Below are 24,551 nucleotides of genomic sequence, written 5' to 3'. Positions count from 1 at the left end.
TTGACAGCCACCCCAAGTCTCTTATTTTGCTCGGAGGAGCGAGGAGCGAGGAAGCACGAAGGCAGACTTCCCGGAAGACTTTTAGCTGAACACCATAGCATATAAAAACTCCGCCCCTACATCTGGTACATTTGAACGAGATGGCGGAAAAACAGTATAAGTATAAATGCTTGTTAATTTCTTCTTTGCAACCAATCGCTGTAATTCAGACGTGCTTATGTTAACGACTTCAAAAAGCAATGAAATTATAATACAAGAAGACGGGGATACTAAACATTGTTATGTGTCAACTAGTTTATTCAATCCACAACCCGTTTTATATTATAAATCACACTAACAGCACCCACTAATGTGTGTAACATCCTCAATCATTATTGAACAGCATTCCGTCATTTATTGCACATCAAGTGTTACAGACAAAATTACAAGCATCCACATGGCTGCCACATCGTATTTGCAGCTGTTCTCTTCAAGGAGCAAACGAGCCTGATAAACCATAGATGTATGCCTATCATGCTTTGTTCTGCATGTTATGTGAGTGAAATAATGTGTGTCATTGCTTGTAAAGTAGGTTTCCCTGTACTGACAGGTCTGGAATATGTCTCATTTAACGGAAAGATGAAGTGACACAAAAACTTATCAGATTAAGGTCACAAAATGACACTGAGGCACACTGCCAAGAAGGCCTGGTGGTGAGTTTACTGTTTCACATCTGTTTTCTTCGTGCTATTTTGCTCACCAGCACAAGCACCTTCATGCAACATCACACTATCACCATCGTCCATGTACCCACTAAATATAATGTTTGCTGTGAATATTGTGTACCTTGCTTACTGTAAGTGATCACACTTAGGCCCTTCACTTTGCATGTGAGACCCTCATGAGTCGAATGCATATGATAATAATCCTTGCTAATAACAGACAGTTGAATATGTTCTGCCACTTTTACTTTCCTGTAATAAGATACCCCTTTATTAGTATTGAACATAAATATGTTGTGTGTGGAACCATGCCAGGGTTGCAATAAGGTGATGTGGTTTGTACTCCACAGGGAAATCATTAAGATGATGAAGATGGAGGGAAAGCTAACCCCCACACAAGTGTCCAAAAAATGGGACAATCTCAAGAGGAAATACAAGGTGACAATGAGTATTTATAATGAGCTCAGTTCACTTCCATATAAAGCATTTGTTGTTTTACATAATGCATCACAGCCCGGTGGTTTCAGTGTGTCTACATTCCACTGATAAATCCTTTGTTTGATATCTTCCAGGAGCTCAAACATCCACCGACGGGGAAAAAAAAACAACGCACCTCCAGGGGGGGGCTTTAATGGCCTTCTTCAAAGAGTTACATAACATAACAATTTGCTGTATTTGTGATGTGTTAGTTCAAATATTATTAATGCAAGATATTTGTGTGATTATTACCTCTAGTAAAAGTAGAGCTGCACGCCTCAGGGGTGCTCTCCTGCGTCCCGTGTGCTCCTGCTCCTGCTGGAGCATGGTCCATGTGGAAATCACAGTGGTTATGTTTGACATACTTGTAGATCATTTGTGTGGAGCTGCCGTGAAACAGTTAGAAAATATATTTTTATTCCTCGCATTCACCGGCTTTCTCGCTACCATTGCTCCCCTCTCCTCATCAACTCTCTAGCTCGCTCGACCACTGCTTCTCTCTCTCTCTCTCTCTCGTCTTTTTTAAAATGAGTCGGGGAGCCGACAGCAAAGCCTCACTTTACTTTTAACCAAGTTTACTTTCAAACAAAGAGAAATGTCCTCCCCTCTCTCTCTAGTAACGTGTTTGTCCTCCCCCACAGCTCTAATCAGTCCGATGGCTTTAATATACAAATGTCAATTAATCTGCACGAGTAATAAAGAAATCAAAAGAAAAATCACTATAAGCGTTTTCCACTGTATTTCATTGCATTAATGCAGCAGATCCAGCTGTGACGCCGTCATCAGAAACGGACGTCGCTTCACATGACGCTTCAGAGGAAAGCCCGTCTCATGTCTCTTGCTTCCTCTCTCCTCACTTGGAAAAGACGCAAGTGTGTTATGTGCAGTTATGTTGCTTTATTTTCGAATAAAACCAATATTTGGCACTTTAATTTCTCTTCACTGGCTCCCAGTAAAGCAAAGAATTGATTTTAAAATACTTCTTATTGTTTGTAAAGCTATGAACGGCCTCGCTCCCTCCTACGTTGTTGACATGCTCTCTGAACACACACCAGACAGACCCTTGAGATCATCAAATAAAGGTCTCCTCACCAAGAATAAATACTGAATCAGCTCATGGTGCCTTCAGTCATTATAGTCCTACTCATGAACTCGGGTCTGTTACAACAGTGTCTTCCTTTAAAAGCAAACTAAAAACATCTTTTTTCGCAAGCGTTTAGTTAGGTTCATGGGTAAAAACCTTCTTTTTAGAAATAGTATTATTATTTCTTTTAACAATAATACCTTCTTACCCTACTCTCTTATTGTAATACCTTCTCGCCTTCTAATTTTATGTGCTGTCTTTTATGTTTATATATATATATGTAAAATCTATTTTAAGTTTTATCTCATTTGTTTTATATATGTAATGTTATATATTTTTGTCATGTATGATCTTTAATTGTTTTTAAGCACATTGAGTTTACGCCTGGAGTATGATATGTGCTATATAAATAAATTTGACTTGACTTTACCTTGACTGGCTTCCCTTCTTTGTCACATGCATTGAGCCGGTTTGTGACAATGACAAACCTGCAGGGGAGACGTCCCGTCACAGATCGGAAAGACTTAGATGCCGCTGACCCTGCAGGCATTTATCGGGGCTGCTGATTCTGGCTGATGTATGCAGGTCACGTAATGAGTCGACCTGCAGCTTGTGGGATGACAACACCAGACAGGCCATTTTCTGGGCCACCATGTCCCACCGTACATTTGGTCTTGTAAGCTCAAACTTGTGGTTTGATGACAGGCTGACACGACCTACGCATCATAGGCACGACAAGCTGGCTGCCTTTTTGGACCATCTGGGAGAAATGCGCGCATCGTTTTCCCCTTCTGTTCAACCTGGGCCAGAGCGTCTGTGGATGAGCAGCTCAGAAATGGAAACCTGCAAAATATGTGATAAAGATTTGGGTCACCTGTGATATAACATTGCATGCATGGAAAATGCAAATCTACACGTGAAAATCTGCTGATGGTCTCCCAGAGGTGAACCAGGAAAAGAGGGTCGTCCTGGACATGACGGAGGGTCTCCAGGGGAATACCGTGACAATTTTTTCACCAGTTATGCACTGGTGGAGGAGCTTCTTAGAGGGAAAGTGGCCGTGGTCGGACCAATTCAGAAGAACAAGCCAGATCTTCCCCCACAACTGCTGCAGAAGAAGCAGAGAGAGCTCCGATCATCCCTCTTTGTCTTCACCAAGACACACACAGCGTGTCCTACATACCGAAACAGGGGAAGAATGTGCTGCTCCTCAGCGCCAAGCACCGCAAGCCAGCTGTGAGTAATGCAAAGCACCAGCAGCCAACGATAATTACTGACTACAACTGCTGCAAAGAGCTGTCGACAACATGGATAACGTATTCATTTATTCTTTGGTCTTTTTATTTTTTTCCTTTTGCTGATTGTCGACACCTACAGCTGTAGGAGAAGCATCTGTTGGTGGCCATTGGTTCCTTTCTACAACATCCTGGACACCTCTGCCTTCAATGGATCCTTCCTGGAACAAGGCCAAGATCTTCCATTGGAGGCTGTTCACGGAGGAGCCAGGTAAAATACCGGTGTCCCTGCAGATGCTACGGAGATAGAACATCCCCCGCACACCAGCCGCCGCTGCAGTGGTGGCGGATCTGCAGCACTCGGGACAACCCAGTGGGAAGTGTGGACCCAGACAGCACCACCAGCAAAAGGAGGAGGCTGTGCTGGTTCTGCACTGGCTAAAAGAAGAAAATTGGTAAATCTGCAAAGACCACACATCGTCATACTGCAGCTCCTTATGCACATGCACGTGAACAGAACTGAACTCTCTGTCTCTCTCTCACACTCACTCACACACACACACACACACACACACACTTTATGACTCGGCTCATTGGCCACAACGAATAGGGAGACACACAAGTTTATTATACAAAGTAAGCCAAATTAAAGGATTAAATATTTACAATATGAGGTATGGAAACCAGTAGTGTCAGTCGCTTGAGTGCAGTGTGTGTGTGTGTGTGTGTGTGTGTGTTGTAGGGTGTGTGAAAGCAAAAACAAGGAACTAAAGCAACATAACCCAAACAAACAGGTGCCTTTAGGGAGAAGGGGAGGAGAGCTGTCAGAGAGACAGAGCTGTCTGCTGCAACCAAGATTAAATAACCTGGAAACACTGCGGGGCCTCAGGTGTTCCAGGACGCGCTAACGATCACCTGCAGAGACAGAGCAGACAGGTGAATCACACAGTGAACCAGAGATGACAACAAGGGGTCATTACAACACACACACACACACACACACACACGCACACACGCACACACACAGCTTTATTTGTAGTGCAAAATAAGCTAATAGGCTATTAGAGGGTAAAAACTTTAAAGGGTAATTAAAAAAAGCAGTAATGGACATTTTACACAGATTTTAAGTTAACAGGTGAGATTCTTTATTTTTATCTAATACTGCATAAAAATACTAATGCATAAAAATCAATGTTGTTGCTAATCATTGACATTTCCAACACAGGTTATTATAATAATAAAAAAAACAACTTCCTCCTGGTCTTTAGTATATTGAAAATATTTCAGTTTTGTGTTATAAAAACCAGTGGTATCATCGCTGGTTTTTAAAGGGTTAAAATTCTGCAAATATTCAGATGGTTAAAAAATGTAACTCAGTGAAAGTGGAAAACAATATTAATAAATAGTATTTTTATGGTAGTTTCTTTTTACGCAGACACTTTTTCCTTTAACAGTTTTAAGTCAAGCATGATTCTGTTTTAACGTTTTAATGTAATGTTTTGATCGTTAGCTGGCTAGCATGCTAACCTCAGCTAGCCACTTTCGAACTTCCCGCTCTGGCATCACACGCCGACAAACAGCCGCTAGATGGTTAAAAACTCCAAATATCAGTTAGTTAGTGCTGCAAACTGAAGCTCAGAGGGTTAAACAAACTTATTAGAAACAGAACGAGGTGACAGAAGGATTAAAAAAGAGTGAAAATAAAAGTGACAAATAGCATAGAAACTGTTGCTGACAACAAAACAAACCATACTTTCGGTTTCTGCTGAGGACCAGCAGAGATACTAAACATGAGGAGATGTCTCATTTCACTCTAAATCCAGACACCACAATCGTACAAAAAAACTTACAAACAAGGAAAGTTTTTTTTTTCCTACCTGTGAATTTTATTTTATCTTTTTTCCCTGAGCCTAATGAACCCTTTCACTATGGCGGTATACCCATGCATTAAAACAGTGGTGACGCCCATAATGCTGGGACTGCTTCTATCCTTTGCCTTTTTTGTGTTCATTTACCTCAAATGTGAAGTATTTCCAAACAGAACTCCTGCTGTTTTCTTTGTCAGCCAAAACTAGTGGTGGAGGCTCTGCACTTGCTGTCTTTAATGAGCCATACCACCATACGCCATAACAACCGATGTGGGCACAGCAGCAGCGGTGTCTCAACTCGCTGTCGGAGAGAAGAGAGAGCAAGAAAGTGCAGCTGGTACTCAAGTACTGATACTTTGGAAAATGAGTATTTAAACCGTTTCAAAAATTCAGAATCGATATGTCAAAAAGTTAGTTTGCACATTAGATAAATACAGTATATATACAGTACCAGTAAACACACTTTAATGTACGTATACTCAGCAATGCATGAATTTAAAGTAGACCTCAGCTTCCAGCAGACGTAGGAGGCTAAAAACTTAAAGATCTCTCCAAAGAACTCAAGACAAGATGAACAGAATTACATTAAATAAAAAATAACATAAATAAAATAAACATAAATATTCATTTTATGGGGATAGCAGAGCTTTCAGTTCTTGTTCAAAGACTCTTGAGCAGGGAAGGACTGACACTTGTAACCAGGTCAGCAGAGTAGGTGGAAATAATGGAGGCAAATAAGGACACAATCTGATAAACACACACACAAACACACACACACACACACAGCAGATATGAGTTTCTGATCTGCATTTTGTGTTTACAGCCGTTGTTCTATGTGAAACTCCCATGTGAGGTTTTAAATTTAAATCTTTATCTCCGATGAAGAGACTCATAAAGCTGCTATCATCTGCATATTAAACAGGCATAAATCCAAAATGAGTCTGTTACTGTTTTATATTACTGAGCTACCAACGCACACTACTGTCATGGAGAAAAAGTAATACAAAGAAATCCCCCAAAACAGAGAGCAGTGTATTCGTACTCCATTACAAGTAAAAGTCCTGCATGAAAAATCCTACTATAGTAAAAGTACATAAGTATTATGAGCTTGATGTAGTTAAAGTATTGCAGTAAAAGTACATAAGTATTATGAGCTTGATGTAGTTAAAGTATTGCAGTAAAAGTAGTGGTTTGGTCCCTCTGACTGATATATTATTATATATGACGTCATTAGATTATTAATAGTGAAGCATCAGTGTTAGAGCAGCATGTTACTGTTGTAGCTGCTGGAGGTGGAGCTAGTTTACACTACTTTATATACACTTAGCTAGTTTAGTCCAGTGGTTCCCAACCTAGGGGTCGGGCCCCTCCAAAGGGTCAGCAGATAAATCTGAGGGGTCGTGAGATGATTAATAGAAATACTCAATAGATAGAAAATGACTGTACTTGAGTGAATGTAGTTAGTTACCTTCCAAAACTAAAATAAATGCTTTTTAACTTTTGTACCTTGACCTTCACTCTCTTTTTTGCTAAATGCATTGATATAATTTGCAATCGTACATTTTAAAGGGAGAGCCGCCATAATCTATGGATACTTGACGATGCAGAAGCTTTTAATGATTTAAAAAAAAAAACAAGATTTCAGGGTCCCATCTGATGTTGCCATCAATTATATATACTGTTAAGTGGTTTGAGGTCTGTGAGGGTAGTTGGTTTTTTTTGCCCGTTTAGTGCCTTTCACTTTGGTCTGAAAACAGCTTAAGAGGGTCACGGAGAAGCTTAACCTGTCTGGAAGACCTGTAAGATGAGTGCGTGGCAGCTGATACACTGAAGTCACAGATGCTAAAAGCTTCACTATCAAGATGGTGGCCCCGGCAAACACCGATTCAGCCTGATGTCCGCCAAAAAACTGTAAAACTGAAGTCAACTTACAACAACCTGTTCAGCTACGTTGATCTAGTCCACGCTTGTTTTTGAAGCAATTTCTCTGGCTCTGGCTCCACATTCTTCATCCTGTTTACAAAGCTCTGGTTGGCTCTGCTGTGTTCAAGGACTTCACATGCAGCTGAAAATGAGTAGATATAGACATGACAGGAGAAAGAATAAACACTGAGATACATGGGGTGTTGATCAGAAGAACAGGGGCGGGTGGAGGTATGAAAAGGACGCTCTGCGGGGAGGCAAAGAATCCAAAAAGGAGACAATCAGAGACATGATGTTGTTAATGTTGTTGATTAATTAGTATTAATTAGCATGTTTCAGATGGAAAAAAATAAGGGGTAAACATCAGGTTCTTCCTGTGCAGAGATGTAATCTCCTCTCTGTATTCCCGTTCAGAGCAATTTACTGTAAAATAGGATTTGACTTGTTGAATTGAGTTCATGCTGAGGGTCCCCGCGCTCTAATAAAGCTGCTGCAACAAACCACTGAAACGGCACAACTGTCATTTTTTTCAACCAGGAAAGGCACCACAAATGAACAAGATGGTGACCCAGTAACATCCATTTATATGGGTACACAAACAGCCAATCATGGCTCTCCATCTGGTGAAAGCAGTGATTTGGAGCATCAGAGAGACGACAGAGTTACAGCGGTTATTGTCTTTCTGCTTGAGCTTGAGCCAAAAAATACATTTGACTATTATATAATTATTATATGTGAAGTGACTTCCATAATCTTTGGAAGCTGTTAAAAGTCCCAATACTTTCACTGCAATGTTTTATATGAATCAATATCCCTTTAATGCATGAATTATGAAATCACAGAGTAATATTTTTTTATTGTTTATTTTTACTCTTAAACAAGTGAAAAATCATGTCAATAACTTTTTTAGAAATGTTTCCACTGTAGTCGACACCATGCATCAATGGAGTAAAAAGTGATTCATGAAAATCAATATAGGAAAAAAACCCATATGTTTTTATATATATATTATTTTACTACTAAGAGCAAATGGTATGAATACACATAGGAACATTAAATAACAACAATAGAGAGGACATTTGAAAAACATGTCATAGGCCCAATAGACAGAATATACTCTTTGGTGCATAACGTCCACTGGAGCGGACAGATGTATTTTCAGTCACAGAAAAAAATTTACAAGAAAAATATTATTAAAAACTTGATAGAAGTATTTCTAACATCTTATTTAGTTGAAAAATATATATTTTTACCTGTTTTTTTCTCTAAGAATAAAAGTATTTAACAGATATTCCTGAGCTACTTGGTATGTTTCCTCCATCCTCCGCCATTTTGAATTTATGATTCAATATCTTAAAATCACAGAGAGTCAAAAATGATATTCAGATTATTATTATTATTATTATTATTATTATTATTATTCAGATGGAATTGTAGACACACTTTGGGGGGTTCAACACCTGGTAGTTGGGACACGGCACTACAACTTAAATGGTTCAAAATGGCTTCCAAACATCTGTCCATTGTAGTGGACACCATGCATGAAAGGGATATAAACAATTTCAATTCAATAAGTTTGTGTGTAACGTCTTGCTGAAGTTCTTAGTGACTGATAACTAGCTTCTAACTGGTGGTTTACTAAATCAGGATGCAAATTAAAATGTGAGAAGTGTCTTAATATACCTGATAATGTGTAAACTGGTTCCTAAGAGGTGACTGTAGCATCACCGGCTGTAAAATGACTTCAGGACAAAACAAAATGAAGTTAACTGCCAATCCTTTAAACATGTGTGACTCTGTTTTCTTTCTGCAATCCAGGAGAAATACGGCCCCCTTTACAGCTCGCATTAAAATGCGTTTTGGATGAACGGATTGTAATCAGATAGTGTTTGACCACATGACAGTACAGGTGTAAATACACCCAAGAAGATCCGATCGGCCAGACCACCTCCGGAGGTGACCATATGTAACACAAGTGTAAAAACAATTGTGTTGTCAGTCCACATACAACTACTACGACGTGGGTGGAAGTAAGTAATCGTGTGTGACTGTTCCAAACTAGCGAGGTAGCAGCCTTTAGCCAGTTAGCGAGCTAAGCTACTAGCAAGAAAGCAGCAATTAAGCTATGGATATTCAAAACACTGAAGGACCCCAGTTGTCTTCGAAAAGCAAGTAAAAGTCCATAAAATAACACAGCTTCACAGACGGCTACTGTGGTTTTTTTTTGGACCTGCACAAACGAGAAGAGGATGTGACGTTTGGTTGGTTGAACTGAACAGAACGATCGGATCTCATTGTGGACACTGGAGACATGTATTAATACCAGGTGTAAATATAATCAGGTTCAATCATATTTAAATACAATCTGGATATGAGACACATTTTGATGCAAGTTATAAAGGGACTCTGTGTGTTTTAGATGTAGTAGTAGTTTACAGTGAGAAGGAAATGTCTGATAATGTTACACTGACCAACGTTAGTTTTACCTGACGGTGATATGTAAACATATATATAATATAATCATACATCTAGAATAGAATTAGAGGCTGTAGGTTCCAAATATATAAAGTAAGGCTATAAACACATGTAGGAATTATTATTATATGTCTTTAGTGCAGAGTGAGTGATGTTTTGCTTTTTGTGTCTGATGATGAACAAACGTTTCTAAATATGTGATGCACTATAAAAAGTTAAAAATGTCTGTCGCCAAAGGAAAGAGAAGAGAAGAAGTTAATGTCTGAGGGTTTTATTTCCAATGATCACAGAGTCACTTCAACACAGTCAGGAATCCTAATTTTGCAGCTTTGCACAATTAAAATGCAGATAATCATTATTGTGTATTTAGTGGTAACGCATCTGTTTTTTTTAGAAGACTTGCTTCAAAACCAGAGTGGAAATAGAAAGTCTGGAACAGCAAAACGATTCTGTAAAAATATTTATTTCTCTAAGGAAAGTTTAACATCTAAATTAGCACCTTGCTGATTTATACAGTACGAACCATGAAGATGAACATTATCAGTGTGAGAAAGTTCAACACGGCTTCACTAATTAAACCCTAAAACTGCTGTGTTCCCTCCTGCAGAGAGAGGGCTGTATGGGGAGGACGTCTTTAAGTCCCATGATGAGGAACCATGTTGTGTAATAATGTATGCACAGCATGTAGCAGCCATGTAGACACACACATCAAAGGCTCAACTCTCTGCACTCTGATCATAATTACTTTGTAACGAGTGGATGGAAAATTATCTTTGACACAGTTTAATAGAAAAACAGAATTTAATTACTGTTCAAAAAGTGGAGTGCTGTGACAGCTGATGACAACCCCCCCACTCCCCCCCCCACGGTGTGTCTCAATCCTCCTCACACACACACACACACACATATCACCATCAGCCATGAGCTCTTCTTCTATCTTTTTCTTTGTTGTTTTGGCTCACCTGCTGTGCACCTTAAGCACAGCAGGATGGAGGTTGGGAGTCGTGATGTTCCCGTGCTGCGCTGTAGAAAAAAGCTCTGGGGGGGGGGGGGGGGGGGGGGGGGGGGGGGGGTTTGGGGAGGTTTGGTGATTACATGAACTGTGAAAACAGTCACAATGATTCAGCCGAAGCCTCCAGGGGTCTCATCAGCACCGGGGGAGAACAAACATCGCACCAAAACAAACTAGAGAACTAACTTTTCTTACACTGTTATCATGTTCCTCATGAACTCTTTATCATCCACAGTCGGTCACAGGTGTATGATTTATTTATGGGATGTATGAAGGTGCTGTTTTGTTTTTAGGCGACTGATACCTGCTGAAAACAGAAGTCATTGTTTAGAGTTTGTTTTGCACGCACTACATGATCTCAATGTGCTTGGTTCATTTGCAGCTGGGGTCTAAAACTGATACCAGTATCGGTCACGTACCTGTTTCTTTACCCTTTGTGCCCAAGGGACACAATTTGTCTAATACAAGATATGTCACATCCTGCCTGGCCTTCTTCTCGTTTTTTAGACTCTTTGTGTTTTTTTGTGTTCTTTGGGGTTTCCTGTGTTGCATTTCTGTTGAGTCCTTCTGAGGGGTTCAACATATCCAGGTTTTCTTTGTGTGAGCTGGCTCAACAAACCCTAAACTCGCCATCAGAGATAAGTGGTATCACGACGGTGGATATGAACTTTCTTTGTTAACTCAGGCTTTCTGCTTCAGGCTCTGTGCGCGTCCTCATAAAAGGGGGCATTTGGTGCGTCATTTGACTCTTTTTCCACAAAAAATGGACCGATCGTGTGCCACTAACTTCAGTCAGGAGGAACAGATCATTATAACGGAGAGATATGAAGAATATAAAAACATTATCACAGCAAAAAGCAACACTGTTGCTGTAAATAAGGCGAGAGAGGAATGCTGGCAGAAAAATGCTGATGTAAATTTATTCATTAAAAAACTAATTCATTAATTTATTAATTATGTAATTAGTTTACCACTCAGTGCATTCTCCATCCCTCCCACATCCAGAGCTCTTAAACTTTAAACTTGATGCAGCAGATTTAAACATTAGACTGTCTGACTATGTCTCATAATGAAGGATAAGTGGAAATCACTTTAGATTCTGGCCAGATCAACGTGAAATTAATATTACAGATTGAATATTATCTCTGATTCATACCAATACATTAATCTTTTTTTTTGTTCAAAGTATTTCTTCAGTAGTTTTTTTTGTTTGTTTTTTTTATTTGGAATACAATTTGATATATTGTAACAAAATCCCATCCTGCAAGTAAGCCTAACCTCTTGCACCATTATAAATTTACAATATGACATCAAATCAATGTTATGTGTGATAGAAGACGAATCAATTTTCTAATCGGTGTTCTAATAGCTGCAGTAGCAGCAGTGTTAAACGGACTTTGCAGCAAAGCAGGTGGTAAGTGAAAGGACGACGCTTTTTATTGCCGATTTAAGCCGAAACTCGGAGCATAACCTGCTCCGGACCAGGTTAAGTTTGCGGTATAAGTTACCATGGTGATGTAGCCAGGCTTCATGCTCAACATACCTTGCTAACCCACTAATCTTGCTTCGTAGTTCACCCCTCAGGTCATATGTTTTGCTTGTTGTGTTGCGTACTTGGGTTTGTGTTCGTGGGTATTCTTGGATGGGTTAATGTAGGTTACGTTGAGTTTATATTTTCTGGGTTTTGGTTTTCTGTTGCTCTGTTTCCCTTGTGTGTTCATGTTTTCCCCACACCTGCCCTGCTCCCTGTGTTTCCTCAGCCAATCAGCTCCCTGTCTGTTCACTCTCTTCTTCTCCTGACTTCTCCACCCATCTCCCCACCTGCACCTCATCTCCTCGTTAGTTCAGCTTCTTTTTAAGTTAATGGTTTTCTGTTCAGTCTTTGTTGGATCATTTGTTATACCTGTTCTTTCTTGTCAAGTCTGTTTTGTTTCGGAGGTATGCCTGTCCTGTCCTGTCAGCTGTTGTTTGGATACTCACGCTGAAATAAAGCAGTTTTCTTCAGTCCTGCTTTCTGGTCTCTGCAATTGGGTCCACTCATCCCTGCTACACTGTGACAAGATATCCGTTATTCTATCGATAACTAAACAAAATCTACTGATAATGAAATAAAATAAAGGCATGTTAATGGTAAGGATAATACAAGACAATCATTATTCTATAAATAACAACAAGCTCTTTCCCTCCAGAATGAGGACTCATTTCTCCCTTTGTGTTTTTTCATATTTTGGAAAGAATTCCTCCCTAATATTTCTGTAGTTTTGACATTCTGTTAGAAAGTGTAATAAGTTTGTGATGTCAGAAAGTAAAAGGTCAGCCAGCCTCAGGACCAGTTGGCTCCTTTCTATGTTCAAGTCTTGTCAGGCAGGAGCTTTATAATAGTAACAGGCAGGGTCGCTCTTTTTAATATGGCTCCAGAATTTGATAGATCTTTTTTGAATACTAAGTAAAGGGTACTGGCCTAATTCAGGCCTGCATGCAGAGATGTGTGTGTGTGTGTGTGTGGGGGGGGGGGGGGTTATACCTGGAGAATTAATACTTTTGCAGAACTCATTTTTGTCCCATTTTGCCCAGTCATTTTGTAGTGAGGAGCCTCAGACCTCACTGCCATACAATGCAGTTGATTCTATAACTGATTTAAATATTTTGAGCTGTGTCCTAATTATAATTTGGATTTGAATTGAACGCTTGACGGCATAGAAAACCCTTTTTGGCTTCTCTGTGAGTTCCTTCACAGCAGGTATTTCTTTGTTCTATTTGGATCCCGCCTGTTTTTAAATGTTGGGTCATTTCTCTGTAACCTTGATGCTTTTTTGGAAGGTGATAATTTTGGTCACGTTAACTGTCAAGGCCCAGGTGTGACAGTACTGATGGAGAAGGTTCAGGTTCTGCTGAAGACCCTCTTCAGTAGGAGACAGTAAGACCAGGTCATCTGCATTAAACAGACTCTTGATTTCTGTGTCTTGAAGAGTGAGACCAGGTGCTGCTGATTATTCTAACAACAATGTTCATTGATATAAATACTGAAGAGGGGCTGAGGTTGCAGCCTTGCTTCACCCCTCTACCCTGTGAGAGGAAGTCTGTGTGTTTATCTCCAATTTTGACGGCCATTTTTTTTTATTTTCATATATTGATTTAATTACATCAAACCCCTTTCTATTAGTTTAAAAAGTAATCCCTCATGCCAGACTGAATCAAAAGCTTTTTGGAAATCAACAAAGCATGCAAGGACTGCATCTTAGTTTTCTTTAGATACTATTAATTTAAGGAGAAGAGAGTCCTCGTCCTTTAAGTCTTTTCTCTCGTAAAAGTGAAATATGAATTCTGCAGATGTGTCTCAGTCCGGATGCTCTGGGCGTTTCTTTTGCATCACTTGCAACGTGGCACACAACAACAACGACGATGACGTCAAATCCAGAATGATGGAAGTGCATCAGAGCATAAAAAAAAAAAAAAAAAAAAAATTCAAAGTCATGGCTGAATATTTTGCTGATTTCAAGAACAACTCAACAAGCGAGCAAGACTTGATTAGACAGTATAAAGGTTAAGGATTAAACTGCAGCACTTTGTGAGTCAATCATAGTCGGCCGGGGAACTTTGAATAAATCTAAATGAACGTTTTTTTTTTCAATGTTTCTATCCGCCGGCACAAAACAAACCGAATAGAGCTCAGTGACGTTCAGAGGATGCAAACAACACCCGGGAACTCTCATCTGAGCTGTGTGGTTTGTCGTGTTGAAAAGGCCCACAGCACAATAATAATAAGCAGCTGTTATCATCCCGGTGATGACAGTGACATTTGGAAGTGAGTCAGTCGGTACTGTATCTTGGAGCTAATGAAGTGGAATACATCACATTTAATGAGAGTTTATTGGTGCAGCCTGCAGGGAGGTGGACTGTATTTTGAAGAATTCCTGAATACTGAAGAGTCTCTGATGTGCTAAACAAGACCTGCACTCATGTTTGCTGCATAAGGAGTTGATTTCTTGTGAAAGAGGGATTATTATAATGTTTATTGTAGAGAAAAAGTGAGACCAGAACTTCAGGATTCTGTTCCAGTAGTATGAAAACCTCATTCAAAATCACATTGACACTTTTAACTACACTAATAACTAAAAATCCAGCCTTGGAACAGAACTTTTCTCAACAGTATGTCATGAGGCTCGCTTCAACGAACACTGATTTCCATAAGTCCTTGACGTTTGCAGGCCAAACGTCACAGCTTGACAGAGGAGACGAGTCCATGAGCGAGTGGAGGGATCACGGTGAGTTCAGACATGTCTGTAATCACAGCAGGACAGAGAGGAGTGAGCACTGTACGAGTCTTTACACAGCACAGACAGCAGCTAGAAAGATGAATAATGACTTTAGAAGAATGTGTTGAGGAGTTTTATGGATATGCATGAAACTAAGTTACAATGACATAAGTATCCACACTCCTGCATGTGTAGTTTTTTCATGTGAGTTGGGGTTTTTTCTGTGCTCACAAAGATTTGTGGAAAGTAAACTCCAGGAACACTTTTTTTTTTTCAGAAGGACAAACTATAGAAACACTAAATGATGAGTTACAGAATCTAGTGGCACTGAGGTGAGACATTCATGTTCCCCTCTTGATGAACAGACTTTTCATCCTAGTGCTATCATCAGTTCAAATTTTCAATTTGTCCAGTATTTTGGTTTATGACCAAAATCCCTTCAAAAATAATGACATTCCCATCAGCCTCAGCTGTTTAGTGCTAATTAGCTAATTTGAGCATGCTAACATGCTAAACTAAGATGATACCTTCTAAACAGCAGCATGGTAGGATAATCACTGTGAGCGTGTTCGCATGCTGACGTTAGCCGCTGTGCATCATTTCTATCAGATATCAATCATACTCACCAAGTTAGCTGTAAAGATTTGGGGATGCAGCGACATCACTAAAAAGAAATCTAACAGGGCAGGAAACAAGAGACTCTCTCATGTTATTGTTATATCAGCCAACACTAAAAAGGTGAAATTATTCATCAAAATCCAGTGGTGGAAGAAGCAATCAGACCCTTTACTTAAGTAAAAGTACCAAAACAGCAATGTAAAAATACTCCATTACAAGTAAAAGTCCTGCATGACCATGATCCTACTACAGTAAAAGTACATAAGTATTAGCAACAAAATGTACTTTAAGCATTAAAGTAAAAGTAGTGGCTTGGTCCCTTTGACTGATATATTATTATATTTGACATCATTCAATTATTAATACTGAAGCATCAGTGTGTAAGCAACAAAGTACAAGTACCTCAAAACTGTATTTACGTACAGTACTTGAGTAAATGTACTTTCCACCGCCTTCAAAATCACATTACAAAAATACTCACGACACGTTTTTCATTAAAAACATTTTGAGTGAAAGTCAGTTTTTCGACTCCTTTTGTTGTATTTCCCACCTGGCAGAATGAGATACTTTTATTTGAAACCCATTTTGCTGGTCCAGTTTGACAGCTTTATATTTTCTCCTCACTCGACAGATCAATCTTCCTCATTTTTAAGAACATTCAGTGGTCCAAGCTGATGGATATTTCCCACCTGACAGGAGGAGATATCCCACTTTGAAGCCCCACTTTTTTTTAGACTTCTATTTATAGATTTTCAATTTACAGAACAAAAAAAAACAAACATCGGGAGTATAGGACAGAACAAAGACACCCCAAAAACAGCAATTATAGGGCTCACCTGTTGTCAATGTCTGATATCTGCTGGGTTAGTTCTATAAGGTGCTTAGTTTGATCTTTGACTTTTATCCCGTGAGCTGCATATGAAATGATCTGTCCCCTGAGGTAGGCTGAGTGACTCCCATATGATAGTACATGACATTCCAGGAGTGCTATTGACCTCCAAGTAGAAATCGATTTGGTTGGAGATGAGCTTTTTGAATGAATGTGGGTCAAGCTGCCATGAGTGCTGAGGTATGGGACTGTTTGGAAATGACATGTCTAGTTGGACGCGGCAGTGGTTGGAGGTCATTATGCTATAGTGCTGACAGCTAGTTACAAAGGAAATGGTTCTATGGTCCATCAAGTAGAGGTCAAGTCTTGAATATGAAAAGTGAACTGGCGAGAAGAGTGAATACTGACTGGTAGTGGGATGGGAGCGTCTCCAAGGATCCAACAACTTGCAGGATTGCATGAACGACAAAATTGATGCACCTGTGTTGGACACAGTTTTGTTTTGTTGGCTGTAGTGTACAGTTGAAATCTACCTAATATTAGTCAGGTGAGTTTCCAATAAGGCGAGAGAAGAAATGAGGGTTATACTGGTTGGGGCCATTAAGCTACCTATATTGCCCTACAGCTTTCCTGATACAATGAGGAATCGGCCATTGTTATCTGGTATTTCACTGATTGGCATGACTGGAACAGCTTTCCTTATTAGTATTGCTGCCCCCCTAGATCTGTCTCCATAGTTGGAGTGGAATATCTATTCAATCCAGCCTTTCTTCAGCTTGGTGTGTTCAGAGATGGGTCTCCTGAACTTACATGATGTCTGAACCCAGTGACTTTAGGTGTGTGAAAACCCTGTTGCACTTGTCGGATCCCTGTAATGTACCAACGAATGAATCTAACTGAGCGTAAACCCGGAGTTTTAGCCATTGTCTTGATACACCGTTAAAAGATACGATTGTGTAGCCAGTTTGATGGTTGCAGGTAAAATATAGGTTCCTATCATGATAGAAAATGTTGAAGAGTGTTCAGATATGTCATTGTTTTCCATCAGGCGAAAAACACAAACAAAAATAAAATGGCTTTGGTTCCCTGTGCTGACCTGTTCTTAATTCCCATATCACTCTGGTCTCTCCTACCTTATAGGGAAACTTTGGTATTTTTCAACCTGGACCCTATTTTCCCATCTTTTTGTGTCCAAGTGACTAACAGAGACAACAATTTTTGAAATTGGTCCATTATCCAGCGAGAGCGCTGCAGCTGGCAGCCGCGAAATGGGCTGCAATGTAATCCAACAGGGCAATTGTCCCCCCATCAATGTACATCCACTACAAATGTTTTTACCGCTGACAGGCTCAGATTGTTATTATAGGTGTCTGACAACATTATGGAAAGGACCCTACAGAGAAATAAAAGGTTTTTCTTTGCCTTTCGTTTGATCCCGTCTGTTTGTCATTGTGTCTAACCAAGTCGCATTCTCACATCTCTCAAGACTACAGATCTTCAGCCTTGGCTTTGAAAATACAAACACAACAAACTTTTCCAACTCTCCAACTCCATCACAGCTGAATATTTAGCTGATTTCGACAACAACTCAACTATCGTGAGATTTCAGAATGAGTCACATTTGTCAAGAAGTGCCTGCTTAAAACTTTTTAAATGAAAACTTCTGCGGAGCCTCGTCACACACAACTACTCCATAGCTCACTCTCTCAAGATTTTAAAGCCCTTTTTTTTTTTTTTTAATCTCTCTGCTGGTGACTCCTCCTGAGAGAGCAGCAGCGGGAGCATTTGTCACAGTAACAGCCCCGAGAAAATCTTAAATGTGTCTCGTTTAAGCTTTGTTGCGAACGTTAGCAAACTGCCAAATGATTCAGCACAATGACTTTTTTAATTAGTGTCTCCTGCTGTAAGGCAGATTTTAATAGTGGTTTTATTTTTATCGGCTGTTTAAAAGGCAGCATGTCTCAAAAACAATCTTTAGTGAGTCATTGGGTATTCTGCGCTCCGTGCTGTATGTGTGATATTTAAAGCAGTTTACGTGTTTGAGAGATACAGCAGAGATATTGAAATCACCTCCAGTGCCCATAGGGGAAGAAGATCAATCACTAAATCAAATAATTTTTGGGCTTGGCTCTTGTTTATCTCCACTTACCCTGACTTGTCCTTGTAAAGTGCTCTGAGACTCATTTTGTATTGAAATGACTGGAAACACCCCTGATAAATGACTAGATGTCCAATTCAGGTTTATATTATATTATTTTGTGTAGAGCTGAGCAGCAGAGGGACAGAAGCAAAGTTGTTGTCAGCTGAATTTATCTGTTGACTGTAGTATAAACATTATTATCAGGATTTTACCTTTAACTTATGGGTGTAATCAGTGGTTCTGATCCGTACTTTGTTTTTTTTATCGCCCTTGCTCAAAGTGCTACAGAATAAATTGACGCTCTCTTTGGCACTTTGCAAGTCATGATAGGGAAATTTACACAACCAAGCAGGATGCATTTGCATTTCATTGGTGTAATACATGGCAGTTTGTACCAATAATGTGTTTTAATTTAAAAGATAAAGCTCTTATTGTCAACAAATCCCATGAGAAGACCAAAATCAACAATTAACTGATCTACCAACAAGTATTGTATGTGTAACCAAAGCCTGATATATCTTATTCCTCTGTGCTGTAGACCTCTGTTATTGTCCAAAAACTATTAAGAACAAATCAGTGAGTCACACCGCTGCACTGGGTGACATGTTCATTCATTATGAAGAGTTTGGCACATTAATTTGTTTAGAAATGGCTCCGAATAGTTTGAGCTTTGACTTCCACTCTTTGACTGATATCATCTTGTTGTGTCCTCTTCTTCTGCAGTGATTTAATGGCATTAATGCTGTCTCCTGGCTCCGGTTTGTGGTAACAGCAGGTTTATTTTACATCTGCAGTAATGACAAAGGACAATAGAGCAGAATGATCATCTCTTGTGGATAAATGCAGCTGCCTGGAAAGATGGCACCACATTAATGTTAACTGGCTGTTACCTAGAGTTTTCAATCAGCAATAAAATACAAAACAAACCTTAAAAAAACAAATTAAATTAAAACGAATAATATCTAACCAAATAAAGTAAGCTCAGCTTTTATGTGCTTTACAAGTTAGTACATAACATTATTTTGTCCATGGCCATTCACAGACATGATGCCTCGCTGGTGAATTCTCTGTTCCTTTGAGGATTACCCATAATCCCCTGGTATTGCTACTCAAACATATGGCGTAGTTGTCCCGTTGAGCAGGATTCAGAGGAGACATTTTCTGCTTTTTTTTATTTATATACTGTTGCTACAATTTCAGATATTAAATATGGTAAGAGTTCCCAAACTTGAGGTAAAACAAAGCCCGGGTTTAATTTGAAATGTCTTTTTACTTTCACAGCAAGATGACGTCAACTCATGCAAATAAACATCTGTCCGTTTTATAATCTTTGTTGCTGAGGTTGTTTGTGTGTCAACTTGCATGTTTCAGATCTGATTCAGGCTCCGACATGTGCAGATGGATTTGAGAAGTTTATATTTGGAGTAAAGAAGGAGAAAAAGTAGTGAAATCCTGCTACTATAGTTTGTTTACGTAGCCTCCAAAGCTGGAGGAAGCTTCTTGAAGCTGACCAATCAGAGCAGAGTGGGCTCATCAGGAGGCGGGCCTTAAAGAGACAGGAGCTAAAACGGCATGTTTCAGACAGAGGCTGAACTGAGGGGCTGCATAAAGGGCCGGTTCACTAACAAAGATCACGCCATTTGAATGGTATAAAAGTAGATTTATTAAGATTGTCGAGAGTGTTCAGGATTGATGAGGAGAGTGTACGGTGGGCTGGATGCCGATCGAGGAGAGGGGTGAAGGGGGTCGATGGCGTTGGGACGACTGGGGACCAAATGGAATCACAAAGAGGCTGGAGCGTCTAGGAACCCGGGGGTCGAGACTCAGGGTGGGGGACATGTGTCTCGATGAGCTTTCTGCTTTGTCATCCCTCTGTGGTTCCTAGAATAGGGAGGGAGGAGAAGAATGGGGTTTGGGGGGGTAGGGGGCGTGAGAACTGAGACGTACGGAAGAGGAAGGGGTTAGGCACGCTTATATAGGTATGCACAGATGATTGAATTAGTGAGGCGCAGGTGATTGAATTTAGTGAAAGAGAGGGGCGTGGTCTGGTTCCTGAACCTTTGTTATAATAATAACTCTATTATAAGATAAATAAGGATTTTTTTAAAACTGTAAATCATGCAAAGATATTGCAGTTGAACCCCAGGATAAACATATAGACTTGGAAAGAATACATCTCCTCATGTTACATATGAAGCATGTTTTTGCATTTTCTTTGGCAGATTTCTGGATATTCTGTGAAAATTTGCATTACATTTGGATGGAAACCCGACTGTAGTGTCATTTTGATTTTATGCACGGATGCATCTTTGTCCTCAGAGAGAATGTGCAACCAAAACAACTTATCATTCATAGTACGGTAGGTATCAGATTGCTTGTTTATGCTCCAAAATGTGCACTGAACTATAATGTGGGTGCCTTTGTCCCTGGCCACATGTTGTGTTTTGAACTTTTTTCATTTTTTCTCTTTTTGTTTTTATTGGATTGTGACTATAAAAGACTATACACACGTCAAATTTACCTGTTTAAAAAATATTGGTCTCATTGTAGGTATCAATTTCCAATCTACCTTGCTTGCTTGCTCATTAAATTGGCAAACAGCCCCTTTAATCATCTCAATTGATTTAGTGTATATCAGCTGGCAGCAGACTCAAGAAGTTATAAATCATCATAGATCCTATCCTAGAGTCCAAACATTTGCTAATTTCATCCTTTTTTCCTTTGTGCAACCTGAAACTTTTGGGACCATTTTTCTTCATCCACTCTGAGATTAAAATAGAAGAGGACAGAAAGGTTCCACTCTCTGATTTTCACTTTCTTCAACTCTAATAGTTCATCCGTCCGTACTCTGCAGCTTTTCTGCAGCAATTTATTTTTTGAGAAGTTGGAATTAAGACAGAACGAGGTTGAACCTGCTTCATTCAGGGGTTTGGTTGGTGGAGGAAACGGCAGCGAAACTTATTTCTTACCCAAAAAACAATGCAGTCAAGTTCCAATTCTTTTGTTTAACAAATTGAAAATTAAAAATACACAGCATATAGTAGAGTATTTAAAAAATGTCATAGACACTTGGCTGGATATGTGGTCCCTTTTTAGGCACTAAACAAAAGAATAAAGGAAAAAGACTGTCCTCCAGCAAGTGCCCCTAAATATGTTCACGTTCAAGTGACAGAGCCATCTAGTGGCCGTTGTAATTATGACGGCAGCAAAGGAGGAAATCAGACGACGTTATGGATGGGTCAACAAAACATCCAACTAACACAAGAGTCACTTCCTGTTTCCAACAGCGATTCAACATTGTTTTAAAAGCCATGACTATGATCAACCTTTCATCTTAAAGTGGCTATAATCAATACTTTTTAAAAAAATAATAACAATATATGAAATGTCAGTGTGTAATGTGTTGGTTGTGGCTCGTAGTGATGAACCTACAGAGAATTATCAGTGACTCTGCAGCTCCTCTCGGCTTTACGGAGCTTTATAGTGAGTTTCATCTCATTGTTTATCTGTCCGGCTGCAACTTTATTGTTCTGCTTCACTCTCAACGCTCTCATAGCGTCGTTTTCAGCCTCAGCAGGCAGCTGTTTTCAGAGAAAAAGCTGTAAAAAGCCGCTGTTCACTACCTGCTCAGCACCAAAACAGCAAACAGACACAGTTAGCTGTAGACTAGCTGGTGAACATAGTGGAGCATTTAGCAGCCAAAGAGCCAGATATTTCCCTCAAGAGTTGGTAGAGAGCAAAAACAGAGCTAAATGAGAGTGAATATTGGACTTAGATTCACCAGGTGGACAGAAACACGACTCCAGATGAATGATAATAGTTGCTCCGTAACTGCTGGATGTGGAAATAAGCAACTGTTCGCTAACAAGTTCAAGCTGATGATATGTCAGTGTTGTGTTCACTACTTGTTTCTGCTGAAGACAAATGGACAAATCAGTTTGTGCAAGAAGATGAGCTGGACTTTTAGTATCACAAGCCAAGTGTACAGAACTTATAGAGAAGAAAAATCATCCTATATGATGATTTTGAGTGATAACTTGCTAAATTGCAAATGAAACAACAAGTGAAGTACAGCGGGCGCCTGATGATGGGCAGCTCATGTTATTGAAATAATGGCGTTTGAGGAGTTGTAAGTTTGTAAATAGGCATATTGAAACACTGAATTAACAGCATTTGACAAGTTCAGAACAGCTTATTGTGAAGAAAAATGCAGATTAAAAACACGCAGGGTTTTGGCACACTTGGCTTGTGACATTTTGCTGCCAGAAGACTTGAAAAACTCATCCTACTTATTTTCTGGCTTCAGTAACTTATCAGTAACCTCACAGATACTACCATCATGTTTTTCTCTGTTTTTCTTTTATGACAGCAATCAGAAAATGTTTCTCACAACACACACACACATCTGTCCCCCGTCCAACATTTTTCAAATCTTCTAAAGTGTTGCATTAGACAGAAATGGACTGCAAACCTTGTTATTACAAACTTTTTACAGAAAGTGAAGGGACCATTGTCAGGCTTCTGTTTGTGTCCTGATGATAAATGGATCTTCGCCTCTTAGTAAACACAGCTCACATTGTGAGTTTTAACAATAAGTCCCTGATTCTCTCCGGACCAGCGCTCACATTGGATGTGTATCCTTGTCACGGCTCCGGGCTGTCGGCCTGGGACCGTTTGATACGAGGAAGCCGCTCAACTGAACTACAAAACAAATTAATTTTTGTCACCGGAGTTGGGCCGAAAACTTCCCAAAACTTGAATCACAGATTTTTTTTTTTTCCTTCCAGCAGGGGACCGTGATACCGCAGAGCCGGAGCTGCAGACAAGTGTCAATTACATCTGTTTTCTGTCCCTTCAAGCGTGTCAAATTAACCTGACGTGCAAGAAACATTTGAGAAGTCGTCCTTGAAAACTTTTTGGGAAAGGTCAGGCACTTTAAAAAAAAAAAATACTTGGCTGGTGATTGGATGAACCATCTGTCTGTCACCATCTCACTAGATCACAAGATCATGCAAGAATCCTCATTGGACGTGCATGTATTTTGTATAAAGAGCAGGATTTGATGTATTTTATTCATGGTGTCTGACCTGCATTCACTGTTTTCTCTTTGTTCCCTTCAGCCAGAAGTTACACAACCGTCTTGTCACGCAGGCGTCAAGAAAATGTCACAACACAAAAGAAGTTTGATTCTAGTTAAAGCGCTGCTCTTTCTTCTTTTTTTTCCCCACAAGGTTTGTTGCTTTGTGTGTCGTTATATTTGACGTTTTATCACCATTCGAACAAAACGGGACCCAAACTGAAGGGTTCTGTGCAGAAATCACTGGCTGCTGAACCACAGACGTCTGATTGTTGATGAGATGTATTAATATTTTCACGGCTGTGTGTGTGTGTGTGTGTGTGTGTGTGTGTGTTAGAGCCAGTATGTTGTTGTCCACCGATGACATTTCACTTGACATTTGTTGGTCATCTCAACAGGATTAAAGAACTGAACACCGTCACGCTGCTGCCTTCAGACGCTCCTCACTCACTGCAGATGAACAATGACGTTATTAACGGCTGAAAGGAGTCGGTGCAGCTCCGCTATACACAACATGCTGCACTATAATTTTGTTTTACAGCCTTGTGTTGAACATTCATTCATTTTGTGGTGGCCAATAAAACTGGAATACTTTCTCTGGCTCATTCTATCAGTGTTCATTCTGATAGTCTTGATAAAGGTTTAGTCTTTCAACAAAGATGGTTATTCGTTTTTATCAAATTGAAAACAAAAATTAAAGACATTTAGATACATTTTTTGTCCTGCATTTTTAATTTTTATGTCTTCTAAGTGGCCGGTGAAGTACAGCAGGCTCATCAACATTTCATACTATTTATTATGCTCCTCAGTTCATTGTCAGGTTTTGAACATGTTTCTGCTTCCAGAAGCTCATTAG

The 24,551-nt window shown here is 39.7% G+C and overlaps 3 long non-coding RNA genes across 3 annotated transcripts; 2 read left to right on the top strand and 1 right to left on the bottom strand.

Annotated features, from left to right (window-relative positions):
- Positions 1-599: 599 nt before the first annotated feature.
- LOC122986319 lies at positions 600-1,568 on the top strand. Its single transcript, XR_006404286.1, has 3 exons — positions 600-692; positions 1,052-1,139; positions 1,274-1,568. It is a non-coding gene; the product is annotated as an uncharacterized LOC122986319 (long non-coding RNA).
- A 1,084-nt stretch (positions 1,569-2,652) lies between these two features.
- On the bottom strand, positions 2,653-7,775 carry LOC122986003. Its single transcript, XR_006404218.1, has 3 exons — positions 7,298-7,775; positions 5,513-5,666; positions 2,653-4,412 (listed from the first exon to the last, which is right to left on the bottom strand). It is a non-coding gene; the product is annotated as an uncharacterized LOC122986003 (long non-coding RNA).
- A 14,978-nt stretch (positions 7,776-22,753) lies between these two features.
- On the top strand, positions 22,754-24,289 carry LOC122985082. Its single transcript, XR_006404018.1, has 2 exons — positions 22,754-23,849; positions 24,094-24,289. It is a non-coding gene; the product is annotated as an uncharacterized LOC122985082 (long non-coding RNA).
- Positions 24,290-24,551: the final 262 nt, after the last annotated feature.

This window comes from Thunnus albacares, chromosome 7 (genome assembly GCF_914725855.1).
Source record: "Thunnus albacares chromosome 7, fThuAlb1.1, whole genome shotgun sequence".
Taxonomy (NCBI): domain Eukaryota; kingdom Metazoa; phylum Chordata; class Actinopteri; order Scombriformes; family Scombridae; genus Thunnus; species Thunnus albacares.
This window is presented reverse-complemented; position numbering and strand designations above follow the sequence as displayed.